This window comes from Lonchura striata, chromosome 4 (genome assembly GCF_050655825.1).
Source record: "Lonchura striata isolate lonStrDom1 chromosome 4, ASM5065582v1, whole genome shotgun sequence".
Taxonomy (NCBI): domain Eukaryota; kingdom Metazoa; phylum Chordata; class Aves; order Passeriformes; family Estrildidae; genus Lonchura; species Lonchura striata.
In genome coordinates, this window is record NC_140706.1 from 39982617 (window position 1) to 40005793 (window position 23177).

Genomic DNA, 23177 nt, shown 5'->3' on the forward strand with positions numbered 1-23177 from the left:
TATGAAATTTGTGGCATCAAAAAAATACTATAATATCTTTATGCTACTAAAGTCATACTGTATTATAGGATTATCAAATTTGAATTTTCACTAAAGAGTTGGGCTTTTTTAGCAAAGTATTTGATAATCTTTCCTTACTGTCTTTCAACAGTGCAGTAGGAAGGGGAAATATCAGACCTACTTTCTCACAAAATCTTTCTCTTTCTCAGAAATTATTTCAAACATGTTGCAGCCTTATTCAGTATGAATAAAATATCAAAAGAACCTTTGTCATTGACAGCCAAAAAAAAAACCCAACAAAAAACCCCATTAAAAAAAAAAAAAAAAAAAAAAAGCCCCAAGAAAATTTCTACTCTGCTGTAGTGACTCCTTTTATTTATAAATGTTTTATTGTCCTGTTGGGATGCCAGTGAGATGCTTCATAAATGATCATTTACATAATGATTCCCCTACCCATCATTATGATTAGCAGTACCAGTTGGTTAGGGTGTTTTCTTTTATGGCTAATGCAAATGCTTTGCTCCTTAGGAGAAATTTGTTGATAACATTCTTACAGCAGGGCACAGCTAAAAAATATTTTTCCCCTCAGACTGTTTTCAAGATTTGAATTCTTTTTAGAAGACATGCAAAGAAATCTTTACTCAAAGCACTTCAAAATTCTCTGTAGTCCAGCCTCATATTTGCACTTGCAGTTTGAGAGCAGGCATTGTTATCCTTCACTCAGGTGTGCAAGCTGCCCACCAAGTGAGGGAGTCCTTGAACATGGAAAGGAGCAGCTGCAAGGCAGAAAGTGAGCAATTGCAGCAGGGACTGCTGGAGACAACTTTAGCTTTACTCAGAACTAAGAAAAAGCAAGTATTTGGACCAAGATCTTCTGCAGCTATGTGGAAATCCTTGCCTATTTCTTTTATCTTCATTGAGTTTTCAGCTACTATTTAGAACCATGACACATTTGTTCTGCTGAAACCAATGAATTTCCATTTAATGTTTTAGTCTGAAAAGATAGGGTTTTATTTTATACATTTACATTTTTATCTTAATTAAAGACATTTTCTAACAGATATGGTATCTTTATATGTCTAAATAGTTCACTTGTTACTGACAAGCAGAATTAAATTTGTGTCCATCTTTTCTATTACACAAAAAATGAAGATGTAGAAATTAATCTGTTTGGGTTTTTTCTCTCTGTAAATCAATAACTTTTGAAGAAAGTAAAGATGTAAGAATATGCTGGGATTGCAAGCTAGACAGAACTTTGAGATTGATCTGCCTGAAATTTATTAAAGCTAAACTAGCATTCGTTTAAACATTGGTGGCAATGAATTTCTTTCAACAAAATCATCAATCAGCACATAGAGAAAAACAACAAAAAAAGTTATTTTCATCCCAAAACTCCACTTTGCTTTTCTTTTCCCCACTGTTTCTTAGTTATGGTTCATATTCCCAGCTCTCTTTCCAAATCTCCTTATCCACACCTGTCATGTGTTTGTTTCCTGGGGGTGTGTCTGCCCAGCTGAAGTTGTTCAGGTACATTGAGAAAGTGTGAGGACTCCTTTCTCTCTGGGAGAAGAGCTTGTTCTACAGATTTGGTTTAATCTCCAAGAATAGGCTATAACCACAAGTCTGGAAATATTTCCTCTCCCCACTCAGTCTGACTGCTCTTTTTCTGATCAGCTGTCATACAAGAAACAAAGTGTAGAGCTACAGATGAGTTACAAAGACCCTTTCTGTCGCAGCAGGATGTTAAGGTAATTGCATGATGAATTTCATGTCTTTTCTTTAGAGAGAAAAACTAATCATTTAACTAGAACTAGAAACTTCAAGTGTGTTTAAAATGTGTAAAGAGGTCTGTAGTGATGGATAGACATCTATATGGGCTGCTGACTTTAATGACATGTGGTGCTCCTATTAGTTCTGAAAAGATGTTTAAGGTGAGATATTGTGAAATAGATTTTGGCAGTTTTTACATTAACCTTATACCTTAAACTTTACGCACCTCCTGGATGCTTGCAGATTGTTTATCTTGCTTTACATAATTTAAATTGGAAACTGGCAGTGAAGAAATATGAGCAGGTTGTTCTTAGAAGTCTTTCTGTTTCTAAGTGCTTTCAAAGGGTGTGGAAGACTCTTTAAAAGTACAGCAGTCACACCGTTGATAGCTTGGTGATTTAGAACTGAGTGTGTCAGTGTAGTACGCAATCTGTCTTCAAGCAATGGGAGATTTAAAACAGAACCACAGAAAAATAGTGGTAATGAAATAATTTGGTGTGTTGCTAATTGGAAAAAATGAAGGCTACTTTAGTGGTACTAGAAGTTATTTTTGTGTAGGAGTAAAGCCAGATAAATACTTCGTTGTGGATGAGAGAACATAATTATCTGGCTTGTAATAGCCAAAGAGGTATCTGAGAAACCAAAAATACTGAACAAGTTTCTTCTCTCCTGTTCTCTAAATGTTTGTGTCAGCTTAGTCCTGATTGTGTGTCCTGGTTGAATTCAGCTGTGATGAATTTCTTTCTTTTAGAAAATTAATTCTGTTTGTTTGTTTTGATATGCAATGTTATATCAGACTGTTTGGGATAGCTGTAGTCCACTCAAAAGCACCATGTAGGTGTGGAATGATGTCATGTAAAATGTTATTTTTCAACTAACAGTTATCAGTCATGCATTTGGACATAATGTCCTATGTATTGTACTCCAGAAAGATTTTTTTTTTTTTTGTGGTCTAGGGATACTTTGCCTTGTGGGCAAATTAGAGGCATAAATAAGATGCAAAAGAGTGAAATCTGTAAAGGTGATGATAGGCTTGTTCATGTCTGAAGTGGCACATGGGATCACAGAGGGGGCCTTTGTCAGAAAATCTGGAACTGTGCAGTGTTCTGACAATATCTGCAATTAAATAAAAATATTAAAAAATTATTATAGAAAGAAGAAGCATGATGGCTATGAATATATTCTTTGGAAAATGGAGGGGGAAAATGTTTTGTTAGTTTCTGTGTTTTAAGAGGACCTAAATAAAGGAATAAAGAAAAAAATGGACAAAACTGCATTAGATAAATTGCAAAAGTCAAAATACAGTGCATAAACCTTGCCAAATGTAAAGAAAATGAGGAAAAGCATAAAGCTGTCATATAGTATAGTCAAGAGCACAAGTAATCTGGATCAAATCCAAGCAATTTTTATTTTTGCATTAACATACTGATGTGAAGAAAAGGGGCTTACTGGGAAACGAATTAGAAATTTTGCTGTATGACTGGTTAGAAAAGTTTCCTGTTTTACTAAAGCTGATGAGGTCTCTTTTGTGTACAACCTGAGAGCTGAACTCCAAGTTGAACCCTGAAGGAAGACAGCAAATACAATAATAAAATTGTATACTTATATTGTGGCTTGAGAGAAAAATAACTTTTTGGTTTTCTTAGTTTAGTATAAAAACAGTTGAAAGAGGATTTGTATTTCAAAAATAGAAAGTTAAGGGTGATTAGGGTAAAGAACAACCGTGATGGAAAAGTTAGCAGTTATATAGTCTGCACAAGCACATTTAGGCTGAACACTGGAAGTCAGTGGAGAAGGTGGTGAAATGGCTTTGTGGCTGGAGTTATGAGGGAACACAGGCTAAACATTTTAAGTTGTGTGGGATCTTTTTTAAAATAAATGATGAAATTTTTTTACCACATCTAAGGGACTGGGTTAAAGGATCAGAAGTATAACACTGAACAAATGCAAATGTTCTCTGTAGTGCTTTGGAGTCTAATCAGACTCTTTAATATCTAAAGATAAACCAGTTTCCTAAGAACTGAGCCAATATTATACATTTTCCACCAGTTTCCACAGGTTTTGAATTTTTTTGTGGAATTATTATCATCATATTTGTGAATTTGGTCCATTCTTAAAGTAAGAAAGTGTCCATTTCCTCTTTGATCTTTTTTCCCTTTTTCACACTTTTCCATCTGGAATCATCTGGGTATTGCCATGGTCAAGGAATAAATGAACTGAATTCCCTTCATTGTGCTTCTTCCTTTGAAAGTGTCTAGATAGGACAGATATTTCAAAGTATTCTACTGAAAACACTGAGGCTTTTGTACTGGTAGTGGCCTCTCCTTGCAGCATATTGCTTTCCTTTCATGAGCAGAGGTTGCAGCATTTCTTGTTTCTAAAGAAAGTGTTTCAATTTCACAGTTGAAATGCATAAGTCCAAGAGAACATATTCTGAGAATTCTTAAAAAAAAAAAAAGATATGGTTATTTGGGGAGAACAAATGTGCAAAGAGAGGAACATGATGAAGTCAGACTGTTAAAGCATTAATTTGGAAACAATACTATGGTCCTTATTTATTTATTTTTTTTTTCTTTTTGGCCAGCATTTGGTTTTGGACCCTCAGGACACCAAATGGGTGCTCAAATTGGGCTATAACTTTTTTAATGTATTTTCCCCAGAAGTTCAAAATTATCATATTTGTTCTAATGTAAGATGAACAATTTGCTATTTTCTCATGCAACTATACTTCTGTCCTCTAGGAAGCCCTGGAGGACAGGGAAAGATTGGTATCTCAAAACTTTCAAAATAATCCACATTATTGCTGGCAGCTCTGACAGAAAGAATACTATTAACTGAGTCCCACAGGATGTGTTAGTAGACCAACCAATCCCATAGCATGAACATATTTATTATCCTCATTGGTTTTGAGATTATGAAATGGACACTCCAGAGGGCATTGGTTCTGTTTCTGCAAATAGAAGCTTCAACATGAAGACCTTGCCCAGTGCACAGTGGTAAACATTTGTGCAATTTCTGAACAATTAAGAAATGTGTTAAAGAAATGAAAAACATATTAAAGAAATGTGCTAAACAGATAAAGAAACTTGGTTTACCATAAATTAAAATAATTCTTCAAAACGTTCAGCTCTTTGGATACAGGTTTATGTTTTGATCACTATTCAAAAAAGAGCTTTCAGTTAATTAAAAAACCCTTGTATTACAATAATGTTATTACTTTCAAATTCCACTATAAATAATTATTTCTTTGCTTGCTTTGATAAGAGGGTAGAATTCTGCTTAGGTAGGTTTTGCTTGATCAGAACAAAGAATTTACTAATGAAATAATGAAATAACACCCTTTAATTCTGATTATAACACACAGGGAAAAAAAATCTTCTGCTTAGCCAAAATCTTTATTCCATAATGTTAGCTGGAAATGCCACAAGAACTCCTTAGATCAACGGTTTGGAAGATATTAAAATATTTATTTGTAGAACCTTATCACTTCTGATCTACATTGAAACAAGGAAGGAAAATTCAAGGCTATAAGGCCATACTGTGAGGGGGGGAAAAAAACTCAAACCAAACATAAACATGCAAACCACACCCTGTCTACAAGAAAACAAGCAGTAAAACAAACAAACCACCCTGAGTTATTCAAGTCTGTTATATTTAAGCAGAACATCACATACACACATAAATTTAATAAGGATTTATGAATACATTTGGCTTTTCAGTCTTACCTAGTTCTTTAAGGTTTAAACTATTAACAGGTATTTTGCTTTTAGCACAGGATCTGTAGTTCTATCATATTTTTAGTACTATTACTATTATTAGTACTAAATTTAGTACTATTACTATTTATAAACATTTTTCTCTATGGAACTGTAGGATTTTCCTTTTTACTTGCCTCTATTTTATATGACTAATTGATACATCAGAGATGCTAGTGCATATTTAATTCTTCTTAGCCACTGAGGGGTTAGGCAATCTTTTCTTATGCACAGAAACGCTTCTATAATACAGAAGATTTTTGTAACATGTGGTTTGTACAAATGACATTAAGGAGAGTGTATGCAATTTCCTAAGAGCCTTTTTAGGTTTTTCAAATATATTTGTGAAGTAATTATAGTCTGATTGCAGTTACTGAGCTTATATCATAGTAAAATGTCATAGTATAATGGTACTGAATCATTTTAATGAACAAAATTCATAACATTGTAGATACGAATCAAATCTGAAATTTAGCAAAGGAGACATCCGCTAGGGGATCATAAGTATCATTCACTGTAAAAATGCTCCTCCACTCTGATGTATTTTCATTATTTTTCCTTTGAATCCTGTCATCAGAACCACCTTCCTTTCAGCTGAGTAAGAACTGATGCCTCTCCCATTGGAATCTGTCTCTCTTATCCAGCCAGAAAGATCACCTTTAAGTTCCATGAGGTAAGAGGTAGTCTCTCTCCCTATGAAGTTAAGTAAGCTGTCAGTTTTAGCCCCTGCTGACTGAAGAGCAGAGAACTCAGATCACAATAGTACTTCTGATGCGCTTGGATGTCAGGAAGAGATTCATTAGAACTAAAATGCCACTCAAAAGCACAGCCTTCTGTGCAGCAGTAGCTCTTGTTCTCTTCTAGCCCTGTGCTTTCACTCCTTGGGGTAGCTAGACCACATTTCCAACAGAAAAAGGGCTTTAGCTTTCTATTGTAGACCAGGCAGATATCATGAGGATAAGTCATGAAAACTGGTGGAGCAATATAATTTGCTGTATCTAAGTGAGGTTAGAATTAATGCACTGATGCTCTTTGGTACCTTTGTCTTGGTGGCTTTAATAGGTTTGATTGAGCAGCAGTATTTCTTACAGCTTTCAGAGTTTGCTAATAAAATTAGAAGCACAATAAAATCTTTTTCCTTAATTTGATTTCCTTTAAATTGTTCAAATATCTGACTAAAATTATAATCTTTTACTTAAAAGAACCTAACAGATCAGAGTATGTCCGATGTATCTTAAGATAATTTATAGATGCCATATAAACTTCATTTTTAAAATATTTTAATTTCTAGAGGATTTACAGAAGCATAGATTTTATTCTGAGACTTAATAAGGCTGTATCTTCTTACTAAATGCCAAAATAATGCAGCAACAGCACAGAAAAAAAAATCTTAGTTTTGTACCCATACGTTAATATGAAGTATTTTAAGTTGTTTTGATTTTAGCAATGGAGTTTTGAGGTGCCTACTAATCCTCTTAAAAATTATTATCCTGTGTTTAAGGAATATCCATTTAAGTCAGTTATGTAGTTTCAGGACTCTAGTTTTCCATGTCTTGCCTTGTGAAATCAAGCAAATAGTCTCACAGATATGACATAAAGAGAAATCCATTGTTAACCATGAAGCTGTGCCAGCTTTGGAATGGGAGATTATTTATATCTAAAACAGACTTATAAGTTTTGTGACAAACAAAACTTTTCACTGGAGTTTTGCATGGCATTAAAATGAGGAATGTCTGAGTACTGCAGTTACCTTTCTCCTGTACACTTGGGAATTGCTGATTATGCTATATATGTAGTTGTGAAACAGCAATACACCAGATAACCTCATGAGTCTGCCTAAGCTCAGAATCTTTCATTTCTTTGTAGTGAAGGAGTGAAACAAGTTTGCAGCAGTTTTGGGGACACAGTGTCTTGGGAAAAGTGGAAGTATGAGAAACTATTGGCAGGCTGAAATTATTCAAACACAGCTGTCTTTGCTGGAGTTCTGAAAGGGATGTTACACCTGTGAATTGTAAAATTTGCTGCTGATGCTGCTATCAAGACACCTGCTCAGGCATGCAAATAATTGTGAATAAATCAACCTTGGGAATTTAGTGTTCTCTGCTGTAATTCAGTTATTTCTTTCACAATGAATTACAACACCTGGAATCAGTTCTTTTCCATTCACTAGGAATTTACAGCATTATTTTCTTCCCCAGGGGTTTTGTACTATTATATTTATCTTGTTCAACAAACTTTTTAAATTTATACTTTTAAATTTTTTATGATTGTAGTTTCACTATTTGATGTACGTGAAATTCTCCTAAAAAATAGGAGAACCTGCCATGCACTTCTTGTTACAAAAAGACTATCCAACTTCTTGCAGTCTGAAGGAATGTGGTAAGAACCCTAGGAAGGAGAATCACCAGTTTAGCAGTTTGAGAGCTTTTTTGCTAGTTAATGTCAAACACTAACAGATTCTCTTCCTGTACTTATGTCTCACTCTCAGCTTTTCTATTGCAGACAACCTAAAATGCTCTACAGAGGCAGCTGCTTGACTTTATCACAGTAATCCTTTACTTTAGGGCTTACAACCAGGATAGACTTTTTTATTGCTTTTTTATCTGGAAGACACTGGATGTCGTAGTACTATGAGAACAGATTGTTGTAGAAATCAGAGTTCTTCCCTTAGGCTGATACAACTTGGGATATTTGTGAATATTGGCAGGTTTTATTTACATTCTAATTTCACATAGATGGTTTTAGAAAAGTTCTAGAATTTTCTGTAGACATGATAAAACTTAGCTTCATATGATTTCTTTTAATTTGAACTTACTCCAGTGTTCATTTGAAACACAGAACATATTCAAGTGACTTTTTAGAGACTGATAACTTTTTATGTTGTCAATTCAGACCTATAACAGTGTAAGCAAGCAAAGTTAAATTACAGCTCAGTAAGGCAGGGCCTTTTGTGCTCTTGAACAAAAAGCCATTAAATTCAGGATTTAGTAATCCCAGAGTCTTTTTTCTAACCTGTTGATTTCTGCTTGCTTAAACTACAGTAACTACATCTTTGTGCTGAGAATTGTCTCTGAGTAAGAAGTGGAGAGAGAATTCTGAAAGTGACATTTTTATCAAATATGTTGTTAGGTGAATGGTACTTTCAGATAATGCTGAGTACCTGTCTTCCAGAAATCACACTCAGATTGGAAATCCAAAATTTCTAGTAGTGAAATTGTAGGCAGGTTAAAAGGATGTTTATTTTCATTCAGGTCTGAATGCTATCAGGAACTAGTCACTGACATTCACTTAGTGCTATTTTTCACAATGCTGATATTAGTTGTCATTGAATAAATTTCTAAAGAAGTGCAATTGGCCTGATTTAAAGGTCTTATGCACAGCACAGGACCTTATTGATCTCCTGTGTCATTGCTGCAGGAAATTATATTGTATTAGCCTTCTAATAAAACAATTAACTTCTATTTTTAGATGACTCTGGAAGGCTCTCCAGAGTTCTTTATGGCTAAATAATTCTTATCCTAGATCTACAAAATTGTGATGGGTTAATCTTGGCTGACTGTCAGACCCCCAACCACAGTGCCCTCTTGCTCACTCTCCTTAGCAGGACAGGATAAGAAAATAAGGTCAAAAGCTCAGGGATCAGGATAAAGACAAGGAAATCACCTGCTAGGTGCCATCATGGGCAAAATAAACTTGATTAGGAAAGATTAATGGCCAATTAAAAATAGAATAGGAGAGTAAGAAAGACAAAAGTAAACCTACTTTGCCCTCATACCTCCTTTCTTCTCAGGATCAAATTCACTCATAGTCCTTTTGCATACTGTCCCACTAAGCATCAGTGTGGATATCTGCTCTGTGTTCCTGTCCATGGGTTACAGCTGGGTAAGCACCTCCATACTGTCTACGTGGGCTGCAGGTTGATCTGTGCCTGGAAAACTTCCTCCCACTCCTATACTGACATTGGTGTCTGCAGGGCTGTGCTCAACTCAAGTTTGACTGAAGAACTTAAAACAATTAAATTTCCTGACATGAATAAATTAATTTTACAAATAAAACATTGAAAATGGTTGAAAATATATTGTATTTATTAAAAATATTCTATTTCAGTAGAAGAAATCACTTGTAGTTTATAAATGCTATTAAACTAACTCTGAAATTTTGAAAATTACTATACCATTTCCTGTTAAAAACAAAGTACTTTAAATAAAAAAAATGTGTTCTTAATATTGTAATCGCACATAAGCAACCATTAGAACAACCACACATTATTACTAATTCTCATAAATAATGGAAATTTTACAAATCTTTTAGGTATGGTATTAGAAAGTTTAATCAACTGAGTTATGGATTGCTAAAAATTCTTGCACATTAAAAACTGAAGGTCATACCAGCTATTCCACTGGTAGTTCTAAAACATTAAATAGATCTGCTTCTATCAAATAATGTTTTCATATGATATGCCTCACTTCTTTCTCCATTTAGGAGTGCTAACCTTTATTTGATTAGTTAAGTCTGCTAGAGTAGATATACTATTTCACTGAAAATTGGCATGGAAGGCCCATGCAGCTGCATGCAGTCCTAGCTGCAGAAAACTCATACCATGACGCTCTGCATGTGCTTCCTTTTGTTGATTAGTCCTATTTCATGGTATTTATTTCAGCACTCCAATGAGTTTACTGAGTTATTTATAAATCTCTCAAGCACACCCTGAGAGTAGGGAATTGAAGAAAGAAGTGAGCAGAAGACAATATCATAGACTATTCTGAGTTGAAAGGGTCTGACTAGGATCACAGGCTCCAATTCCTGGCCCTGCACAGAACACCCCAAGTGTCACACCACGTGCCTGAGAGCATTGTCTAAATTGTTTTTAAACTCTCTCAGGTTTGGCACTGTGACCACTTTCCTAGGGAGCCTGTTCCAGTGTCCAACCATCTTCTGTGTGAAACGCTTTCCTTATATCTAATCTAAACTTCCCCAGACACAGCTTTGTGCTTTTCCTTTGGATATGGCATCATATCTTGTACTTACTAGAGACTTTCAATATCTATTATGGGAGACATGGTAACATCTAATTCCTTCATGAAACCACTTCTTTATTTCCTCTTTACAAATACAAAAACTTGAAGTCTCCTTTGTATATATTACCACCGGAGTTTTATGATAAAACTTTGTTTTTCTATGTCTCTATGAAAGCCTGATGTGAGCGACCGCTTTGAGCTGTGGAACAAAAGAAACGCTGCCTTTTTTGTATAAATATTTCCATGAATGTTTTTGCACTTTATGCAATGATTTATGCATCATGCAACTTCTGTTTGACCAAGGGATGAACAATAGGAATGGATTTACACTGGGGTCTCTTCTTTGTCACCAAGTGAGAGTTACAAGTAACAGCACATAAATACTTACAAAGAAAGCCAGGCATACTTTTATAATTTTGACTAAGAATGAGTTAATTGAGTGTTTCCTTTGGCTTTACAGACAAAACAAGCATTTAAACCAAAACTCTTTATTTGCCAAGAATTCTGATTTTCTTGAAATCTGGAGAGGACTCTAAAAGAGATGCTTGTTGGCTCATGTTTTAGATATTACTGACAAGCAGAACATTTTCAGGCCCCTGAATAGTTCCACTCTACAGGCTATATCCTCTTCTGGTGACAGCATTGAGTAAACAACCACATTTAATTGATGATTTGGGATCTCTGCAAATCTCAGTGGTGAATGACAGTAAACATATTCTCCACAGAATTTCTAAGCATATCATAACTTACCATCAATGATGACAGCAACAACAAAAGATTCAAGACTAATTGAAAATAAGATTTCCCAGAACTCAGCAGCGCTTACTTTTAACCGTGAGAAGGAAAATGTAATACTTATTTTATTATTTTAATTAGAGTTCTCCCCTTATTTTAAGTGAAAACTTCACTTCTTTTACTCTTCAGATGGGCTAAAGACACAACATTCGTGAAGTTTTAGCCTGTCCTGAAGATGACCATGCAGAACAGATTTTACATTTAAAAATGAAGTAGAGAACTTGAGAAATAAATACAGAACAGCTAAGCCAGATATACTAATTAGTCATCTTATGTCACTGGTGTCAGGTACCATGCCAAATGATTCCTTACTTACTGATAGTTTCGCTAGTGCTGGGAAGGACAGCATCAGCAATGGGCACATACCTCTGCCTTAGGTGGCTTTAGTAACCCATCCATGGAATTTGCCAATTACTGAGATAACAAGTTCATGAAAGACATATATCTACATGAATAGAAGATGTTTTCTTAACTGTAGAAAGGCAATACCTTCAGATATTTTTCACACCTCCACAAAGCCAGTATACTTGAAATGAAAATGTATTCTTCCTCAATATAAAGAAAATTCAGCTTGAGAAGAATGTCAGTCTTTGAAGCTATGAGATTCTTCATGGAACACTGTCTTTAATGACTAACACATACCAAAATGTAGTTTTCAAGAAGCAACTATATTAAATAATCCTCCCCATAAGCTTTGGAAAACTGGTTTTACTAGTTATAAAATGTGACTGATCAAATAAATTTTCAGGTTTGCACATTTTGTCAGTTTGATTGTAGTTGCTGCTGTGTAATCCAAATTATCCTAGGGTGATTGCAAAGGTTACTGTGCCTAGAATGGAAGAAGAAACTCTTATATTTAATGCACTGCATAATGCTCTATTCTTCTGTTCTTCCTTTTCTACGTACTTCGTTTGATGTTCAACAAAACATCTTACAGATTTTTTTCTGTTTGAAAAGTCTTTATAGTTTTCAATACTTCGTAAATATTGAGATGCATGTGTGACTTGTGCTCTAACTGTGGGTCATATTCTAGGATTGTTTGTTTGGGATTTTATTCAGCAAATGTGTACCAGAACTTGTTACTTTACCAGAATAGAGAATAAAAGTGTAGTATGTACCTGGTGGAAAGCTTGAGAGTTTCTAGTTTTGCTCCAAGCTACACTCCAAACTGCTCAGTCCACTTCTCAGTGTAAGGTAGTGGACACCATGTGCCTGAGACTCCTTATTAGTGATTATTCCTTTAGCCCACAACATTCTAGCTCTACATTTTAAAGGATCTGCCTAAAATTGTTTGACTTCAAATATTCAAGGAGTTCTATTACTTTTGAATACAAAGAGTAATTTTGAAGCTCAAGAAACATTCTGTTCCTTTTAATTATTTTTGCAATATCAAAGTAGGAAGTACAGTTGGGCAACAAGAGAGGTCTGCTAGGTAAATGACTGACTAGAAAAGTAGCAAAAATTTATTAAAATAGAAATAATTCTATCCTACTTTGAAATACATTTAAAAAGACAGACCCATGTGAGTGTTTTATAATTCAACCACAAGTATTTTTGAGACTATTTAGGAATGTGAAATATTTAATACCAGAAATAAAGCTTTTCTGTGCAATACTTAGAAGAAAAGCCCTTAAAAGACTGTCACACTCTTTCTAGTACTTAAGGGCAAACCCTCCTGTTGGAATTTGAGGTAGTTATGATTTGGAGACTGCAAAAAGTTTTTGTTTTTTTGTTGTTAAAGAAGGAGTTATAATTTGTGTTGTTTTTAAGGTTGTTTATTTTTGATTATTTATAATATGTTTTGTTGCTTTGTTGTAGGTTTGTTTTGTAGGGTAGTGTGTGGGGTTTTGTTTTTTAGTGGGATGTTATTATAAATATAACACATAATTTTTAATATATAATATTTATAATGTGTTAATATTTGTTATTTATGGTGAATAATGTGTTTTTAGTTTAAATTAGTAGAAAAATGTTAGTATTATAGTGAAAAATGGAAGGCATGAAGAAGGAGAAAATGGATATGATATATTTAATTCTTTTATTTTGTTTTTTTTTGAACTTTTAATTTAGAATTTTTAAATTTTATTTTTGTACTTGTGCTACACTTAATTATTACTTATATTAAACACTTAGAGCTTGTAATTTGTCTTGTAAGATTGAAAACTCTTTTCCATGGACAGAGAGCAGAGACAGTCTCTCAGGGTTCTGTACAGGGGGGTTCTTGACCCCCTTCCAGGGTCCTAGGCCTTCCAGGGCAGCCAGAGGGAAGCCCTGGACTCCCACATCCTCCTGTCAATTCAAGGCACTAAGGTAATCAGTACCATGTACAATACAGAAAATGCATCTTTTAAACTTTTGTGAAGGAATAAAATGTTACTCTTATGGGTTTTTCTGCTGACTCCTGTGTAAATGAGCTCAGGGTGTATGTATAATCTTCACTGTTCATAGGAAGATTTTTGTTGCACTATTTTTGTTGAAAGAGACTTTCTTCTTTACCAACCTATTTCTTTTGGTGCTGATGTTAATACTGTGGTTACTGAGAAGTCATTCCACACAACTTGCTTTTATTATGTTCTGAAAACATCTGACATTTGGTAATGGAATTTTCTGAGCACCTAATTTGTACTTCTTTAGCTTCTAAGTTTTTAAGAGTTGTGTTTGAATCTAAATAGTTTCACTACAGGCTTTGTCAAGCACAACAGCTTTTCTAACAAAGTTTATTTTGACTGCTATTACACTTTAAACTGTCCTTTTTTGGTTGGTTTTTTTTTTCTTTTTTTTTTTTTTTTTAAATTTTCTTAGAATTATCCATTGTAGCCCCAGATTTTGCCTTCTTTTAATACAGATAGTCTCCTTAATTATCTGTAGGTGCTGGAATTATTTTGTTGTTGTTGCTGCTTTTATCACTTCATATTAAAGTTCCAATTTATATAAAGTTCAATGTTATATAAAATCCAATTTTATATAAAGTTGCCAATTTATAGTCCTGTAAGTTTCATAAAATCTATTTTAAACAAAGTTGCTTCATAAACAACCCTTTCAACTTCATTCTTTTTCTTTCTCTTTAATGAGTAGTTTATATGTTTGTAGTGTTGATTAGCATGTAACCCAGTACATGTGAAGCCCTCAATACATTGTCTCCACTATGAAAATTCACCTTATCCAATCTTTCAACAAATTGTACAGGACCATCCTTTTATGTCATGTCTACTTAAGATGCTTTGGCAGTTAATCTTCTTGAAAGCCTGTAGTATTGGCTAGATATTCCTTATCCATGAACTTAATTATTTTAAATGCTAGTTCCCAAGCCTAATAGTGCTCCTTTATTTTTGACAAGCCATTCTGACTTTATCCAGTATCATACAAAGCAATGTTTCTTTTAAGATGAGTTTTGTGTTTGGTGTTGCATTTCTTTCCCCCGCTTCCATTAGTTTCTGCTGCTTTTCCCATTGCAGATGACAAGATTACAGGAATTAGTTTTACAAATTAATGCCACTTTTTTCATGTGACACTTTTTGTTTTGTCTACTTGGTTACCTGGGTACTATCAAACGGTGCTCTTCTGGGTACTATCAAAGAGTGTTTTGGTAGCATGTAGTCCAGCAATTGAGCATTGCTGGCAGTTACTGTGACCAGAAGTCACCTTTCTGCTTTTGAAATTGACTCACATATCCAGGTGAGTGAGCTCTGGCTGCAGCTTCACGTCATAGGGAAAAAATACCCGGGAGCTTCCCTGAAGAGATTTGAACCTCCCCTTCAACTCTGTAGAGAACTATTTCAGCTTCTGAGGGATCTCAATAGGAACCAGAGCAACAGAGGAGTTCTTCCAGTAGTATTCACAAGTTCAAAATGTTGATTTCTTTTGTTTGTTTGTTTACATGGTATATTTTGTGGGCTAAGGTCTTAGATTTCTTTACAATTGGGAATATGCTTTTAACCTTTGAAGAGTATTAGGAAAAAATTCTTCACTCGTAAGGGTGAACAGGCCTTGGAACTGGCTGTCCAGAGAAATGGACACCATCCTTGGAAGATTTCAAACAACATGTGTGTGACACTAGAAGTGGTAAATGTAGCAGTGCTCAGTTAATAATTGGACTCAACAATCTTAGAGGACTTTTCCAACTTTAACAATCTCATGGGTTGTCAGTGAACAAAATATAGTTATGTTAAATACTGTTAGTTCTTCAGTGAACAAAATATAGTTATGTGAAGTACCACATACTGTTTTGAATGTCAGTGTGGAAGAAATTGACCTTTATATGTCATTCATGGGATTGCCCTTAACTAATCCAAGGAAACAATTAGATTTTCTTCCAGATAAACAGAAAAACTTGGTGAAGATGCTAGACAGAGCCACAACTTTGTATAAGCTGATTATCAGTAAAGTTCTCCTCTTCTTTTCACACTGAGAGATAATTTAATACTTTGCTTTATCATCCTATCTTGGGCCAGTGAAAATACAAGTTTTGTTGACTGGAACCTTTTACCATTCAAAGGCTTGAAAACAGCAATCAAAAAACATAGGTATAACCACCAACATGGTTACCATGGAAAGTTTTATCTTATTAAATAAGTGAACAAAAAATTGGCCTTGTGCTTATTGCACAGACCAAAGATCTTTCTAAGCTGTGATACATGTTATGTGTGGGATTTTATCCGTCAAGTCTTTTGGGACTGGAAATTCAAAAATGGTTTTACCTTAGGACAAAGTTGCAATGCTTTGGCTAAAATTGTACAATCAGGTTTTGGCTGTTATTTTTAAATAGAGTTATTGAAGTTCAAGTGTCATTAGCAAATGTTCTGCTGTAAAATGCACCAGGTGAGCATCTGAGCTAGTGGGTTAGAGTGTCATGATCTCCCTTGCTCTTCACTTATGACCGGAAATGAAAGCATTACAATATGAAGAATTATCTGCATAGTTTGAATGTTTTCAAGTAAAGAAGAAAAATGAAATAGCATCTTTGCTTTAATTATATTTCTGTTTATTAGCTGAAAGACCTGTCTCACTTTATTTCCTAGAAGCTTTTTTGAAAAAAAAACTTTTTAAAAGAAGGGACTTAGACACTGAAGTCCAGAAAAGAATTCAGGGATGCAATCCCCAATTAAATGAATAACCAAATGAAGAAGCTTAGGCACTAGAGCAAAATGAAATTTAAGACTCATCTTTCCTGAAGAGCTGTTTCAGCCTTTTCAATAATGTAAGCCATATCTGAAAATCACTGGCCTAAGGATAAAGAGAAAATAATTTATTTATTTCAGGGAACTTGAGGGAGAACAGTTTCTGCAGCAGAACTGGTTTTGGGGTTGTTAATGCATATGGTTCTGAGATGAGTCAGAGAAAGTTGGAAAGGAGCTTCAAAATTACTCTAGGAGGAGACTGGAAACCTTAATGCTCTGTTAAGAACATTAGATCCCTCTGTATTCCACCACCTCTCCAGCTCTGCCAAATCCTTCACTTACCACTCTACAGTTCCTCTCCCACAAACCTACCAAGTTCATGCTACTGTAAGAAGCTCTTCTGCCACAGGAAAGGGTAAAGTATTTTGGGAGGAGGCTGAGTTTTGCTGTTACAGCCAGAAGGGCTGAATCACTAATGTCACTTGCAGAGCCACAAAGGAAATATAAGCTTGAGCCACAAACTAATTTTAAACATACTACTGCTCCTACATTTCCTGGTAAAGAAACTGGTAAATAAATTTTAAAAATTAAAATAAATGGTTTTTTTTTGCTACTACATCAGGGGAGTAAAGTATCTACATTTGTCAATGTTCTGTCTTCTCTATTTGGGCTGTTTGTTTTGGGTTTTGTTTTGTGGTGGTTTTTCCCCAAGCAAAAGAAGATCTATATTTCACTTTATGCTGGGAGCCAATGTAAAAAGTATTCAGCTGGTGAGCAGGCTAACTTGTTGGAAATCTGTTAATAAGTGCCAAGTACTTGGTGGGATGACAATTTCATTGGTGACACACCACAAACACCATAAAGCACATGCAGACTTCAACAGCAGAATTCTGAGCACAGGGGCTTAACTGCAGTATTAGGTGACTGCTGAATGATGCACTTGTACCTCTGTGCTGGAATTTATATAGATCCAGTCTTTTCTTCTTATGCCATGGTTTACTGCATTGATTTTTTTTTTTTTTAATTACCATGAGAAATAAAGATGTAGGACTTGACAGAGAAGGACTTGTAAAACAGCAGGAATACATCAGAGAATCACAAGCTAGAACTGATTATAGGACTACCTTCCTGGAGATCACCTCCCTGGCTGGCTGGAGTTACACACATGTGGTGTGTCAGCCCTTCAGAGCTGTTGAGGAGAATCCAAAACTTGTGTCTGTTTTAAAAAAGTCTGTGCTGCCTTTGATTTATCAGCTCCATGCAGTAGAACTTGTCTGCTCTTAATGTGTATCACCTGAGGTGATCTCCAAGCAGATTAATTATGTGGTTAAGGCAGGCAGTGACAAAAGAAAGAACTGTAAAGAGGAGAAAACAAAGAAAACAATGCAAGTAGAATCTTCTAAGCAGCATATAACTCAATTTAAGTCCTTTGGTTAAAATATTTATGTGGCTGCATAGTCACTTGAGCTAAGAAACTTTTAAAATTTTGTGAGTCATCTCTGATCTTGCATCCAAGGAGATAAAAAGTACACTATGAATAATTTCTGCAGTTTCTGCATTGGTTAAAACCAAGAGATGAATTAAAGACACAGTGATCTTGATTTCAGTTATGGCTTAAAAATCTATAAATATGTATTAGCTGTTCTATTACAGAAATAGCGAAGAAGTAAAGAATTTTTTATGCTGAGAGCTTATTCACTTAGAATAAAAATATGAAAGTGCATCAAGGTGGAAAAAAGGTCTAAAAATTGAAGATCATAGAAGAATAAGACTTACCTAACCAACTTTCCTTCTTTTTGATTCAAATGAGAGTGCTGAGGAAGAGGTGCTGTTAGGAAGAGGTATAGTCACACTGCTATGGAGTCAGCATAGCTCTGTACTTAGAACTAGAGCAGGTCAATATCTCCCCTGGGAAGAAAATGCAGTTTTAACATGGCAAAGTGAAAGTCTTAGGCTGAATATTTTAATATTAGCAATATGGCTAGGGGTTTTTTTCTTAACTTCAAGTCACTAAAACTGTACTTCCTTTTACTACTTTCTGCAGCTCCACTCTTGTACCTTTCTTTGTCAGTGATTTTCAATTTGTAATATCTTTCTTATATCTTATTGTTCACTCTACTACCCTTTGATCTCAGACAGCAGTTCTAGTCCAACAGTAAATACCAAAGATAAACTCAGGAAATTTGGGATTCAGATTTGATTTAAGCAATAATTCAATTTAATGAAGTGTAGTTATAAATTCTATTTTTATATATACTTTGCATGAGGTAAAAATAGACTCATTATTACACTTCTTGTGGATATACTGCTACAATTTACACAACTTGAGAAAAAAAATGTAGAGGGTATGGTTTGCATCTTTAAGAATATGGTCTGTCTGGAGAGCCTTGAAAAACTTAGTACAAATACTTATATTGTAGGGAAATGAGATATAAATGGACTGGAGTTTTTATTGTTAACAGGATTATTTCTAGTCCTAGTAGAGAATCCTCTATTACAATATACATTTTTCTTGAGAGAAGTGCTGTTAGTGAGTTATTTATCCCTTTCTGCCTCTGTTCAAAAATAATGTACATCAGTGGCTGGAGTGGAGTGTTCTGGGGAAAACACTCAGGGTTTTTCTTCCTCATGCTTGCATTAGTTACCAAGCAAACAAATGTATTTTAAGTTAAGGTTCAATAAATTTAAACAGAATGTAAACTTGATGGTGTCTGAAGTGCAAAAATTTTTTTAAATTCAATAATTTCATATGATTTTTAAGAATTTTTTGTTAGTTAATTCAACAATTATGCTAAAAGTTGTCTGTAAGATATAGAAATATTTCACCCCTTGATGATCTTGTAGACAGACCTCATCCAAACCATTTCAACACATACACACCCAGAATTTTGGTTACACATGTTTTAATTTCTCTGGCAGCAGACTTGATTTCATTGGTTTTTTATATGCATTTGGAACTCCACTTTATCAAACTATTGTGGTTTTGACTATTTGTTTGTTCTAAACTATGGTTGTGGATAGTGATGTTAACACACTGAAAAATCAGGAGTGAAAGTTTTGTCTCTCTGAATCAAAAAGGTCTTGAGATGCCTTCTTAGATCGTTAAATGTAATTCCATACTGACACAAAGCATGATCTCTTTTATTTATCTCTAAATTATCATTTTGTCCTCTGTGAGGTAATAGTTCTTTTATATGTAGTGATAAAGAACACTCTGGACCTCTGCCATCTTTCAATGTTTGACAGAATTCCATTCTCTGAAGAGACTTTGTACTTTTATAGGTGATCATATGGAGATATTCAGAGTAAAAATGGATTCAGCAATGCTGCTTTTCAACTGGTGATGCAAACACCAAGCTATTAAGGATAAACTATCTCCAAAGAATTTTATCACTAAAATGTTGAAGAATGCTTGGCAGATCAAAACACATTAAACACTTTCCAATTAAACAGTCCTGCTAAAGTTATGTGATAAGTAGTGTGTACACTCTTGAGTATTTCTGCTCAGTGATGCTTTGATAATCCTGTTTTTTCTCCTATTGAGACACTTTATCACATCACATTAACCACCTGGGGAAATTCAAGACCAAAACTAGAATTTTAATAGCACTTTGGTTTTGGCATTGCACTTAATTAAAATACTCAGATGAAGCCCAAGAGTTGTCTTAGATGAAGGCATTTCCATGCTTCAGTGGAATAAGTCTTCCTTAGAAATGTGTTCTGTGGTGTAGCTACTTAGGTGCTCTGGGGGGTTGTAATGCTGCTCTACTATTCTGCAAAATGCTTGGAGGTCAAAGAAAATGCCTACATCATAATAGCCTCAGGCAACACTAACAATATCTCACTTGAAAAGGCACCCTGCATCCAAAGGACTTCAGCTAAAGATTATGGGAACAATTACATGCAAGTTGTTGGGAGGAGGAAACCTTTAAATTTTTTCTATAATTGGAAAAGTGCTTTGTTAGCAGAGAACAAAGGCTGAAGAAATTTGAAGGAGATAACTGAACTGATTAAAAGACTGTTTTGTATTTTTATTTGTAAAAAGCTGCTGAAGTATCAATTTGAAGTATCAATTTGAAGTATGACAACTTGGGTAAGATGCCTTGTCCTTCAATGTCTTAATTTTCTCACCTGATGAATTCAGTAAATGAAGTTTCTTTTCATTTTGAACCATGCTATATTTTACTACTGGAAAGTACTTGTATTACAGATATTAATAGCAGGAAAAAAAATTTCAATTTTAAAAGAACATCAAGCCAAAGCCTGATACTGTATGTGTTCTAACACTTTTTTAAACTATTTTAAAAAGTTATATGTTGAACAAAAAATTCAAACTAAGAAGAGGAATGTTAATCCATCAAACATCTGGAGGAAGAAAGAGAGAAAGAATGAAGAAACAAATGTAGAATTAAAAGAAACTGTGAAAAATTATGTTAGATAGCAAATATGTCAGAAAGGGAACAAGAGGTTTAGAAACATAAGATCATTTTACAGCTGTCAGCCTCCTCTGTTGCTGTATCTAACCTCTTGTCTCAGGTGCCCCAAAATTTTGGCCGGTGATAAAAATACTTGAGTCCCCTTTCAGGTTTAACTTCCAAGAAAACTTTTCTAGTACACATATTATTGTACTTAATTTTGAAAGTGATGTGTTTAAAAAAAAACAAAAACAAACACCCAGAAACAGTGTTTTCACAGGGAAAATAATTTACTAATAACAACAATCTAGAACTATAGATTATATCTTGCCACTTGATATACACTAAAAAACACATTGTACCCAATGGGTCACCTGACAATCTTGGCTGTCTATAAAAATATCTCTGTATAACCTGAAAATTGAAAGTCATTGCATGCTTCTTAACATCACATAAAAGACTTCAAGAATGTTTTTTTCCTACTGAAGACCTTAAGTCACAAATAAAGAGGAAGATAAGTTTTTTGATTGTTGCATTTGCAATTAAAGTGTGTGTGCTTACTTTTAAATGGAATATTACATAATTAAGCAATATTACATAATAAGCAATACGTAATTAGTATTACAAAATTGAGCAATAAAAGCAATATTACATAACTTTTCTTTTATATTCCTTGACCTATGACCATATCAGCTTAATTTTTAATAATTTTAGATGAGTTTTTTTAAACCATAAGAGAAGCAACATATATTTTAGCACATTCATTCATATTAATGAAACATGGAGATACCATGTTCTTTACTATGTGTCATTGTGCTTTCTTCAGATGGGTCCTGTGATTCACATTTTTTGAAGGTTTGGGTCTGAATCTTTTATTTATTTATTTTTACTTTTTAAACTGAATATTACTCCATGGGATTATTTTTCCATCGGTGTTCAGTTGCTGGTCTATATACAAAAACTTGTGAAGACTTTAGTTATTTTCAGAGTCCTGTGATTAATTCTTTAGTAAGCAAATCTCAGGCATAGATGAATCATTACTTCAAAATAGTGTGCAATGATTATTTTTTACTTGATTTTTCTTATGTAATTTCATTGTAACAAATTAACTAGTAGGAAAATGACTTAACATTGAACTGTGAATGATGATTATTTAAAAATAGCTTTACACTGAAAACATTATTTTCAACATTTAATGGAAAATAAAGGGCACCATTAACATAGGCTGAAAGGGCTAGGGACTATATATGGAAGCTAAAAGAAATGCCCTGTAAAGTAATGCTGATTAAGTTTTTGTCTGCTTTTACTAGTGACAAAAGAAATATGAAATTTAAATTATAGAACAAAACCAGATTATCTCCGAATAGTTGTAAATTTGTTAAAATTTGTATACAAATTAGTCACAGAATAAATTCCAGTAATATGATAAATTAATGTATTCATAGAAAGTATGCTTTAATGCAAAACTAATAAAATAGATGTGATACAGCTTGTATGAAATTTAAAATACATTTAAAAGCACAATTCTGCTTTAAATTGTTAAGTAGACAAAAGATTTTTTTTCTGTATCTGTTGACAGTAAGTACAAAAGTTTTTATATAACTTAGTTTATATCTTTTGCATTAAATACTAAATGCATTTCATTATAATCCATGCTAAAGCTGATAATTTCCCTGATTTTCATTGCATCACATATTAATTCAAAGTCATCTTGCAAGAAGTTATACTCTGTGTTGCTGAAGAGATCAGGATTGTGAAGAAGGTAAAGTACAACATTCTACCATTACATGCTACCTTTAATTAATACATGAGCGTGTGTAAAAAATGTTCAAGTTACCTTCAGAAGTCAAAAAAGACACCCAGAAACATCCATGATAAAAATAACCTTTTCAATGTTAAGTATAGATGATTTATTTCTGAGTTGCTGAATTTGCTCCTGGAGTTGGCTAACTTTCTCTTGATGGTCTGTGCCAGGCAAGTGAACTGTAAACCCCTGAATTCTGTGAAATTCGTTTTAATCAGTTCTTCAAGGAACAGACTACTGAAGTGAAGAACTACTTGTAATGCCTAAGAATGTTTCAGAAATTACAATGAAATTTGGAGATTTAAGGAGGGGTACTGTTTCACTTCCCCTATATCATTGCAAAGTAAAAAGCAGCAAAATCATTCTTAGCAAATTTTGATAAATATTCTGAGCAGGGACTTATCATTATCATTATATTTTTTTTTTAACTAGTTCCTCACCTTTATAAAGTGTAAAAGAATTGGTTATCTAATGCATTTTGTGCACCTTTAATTATTATCTGG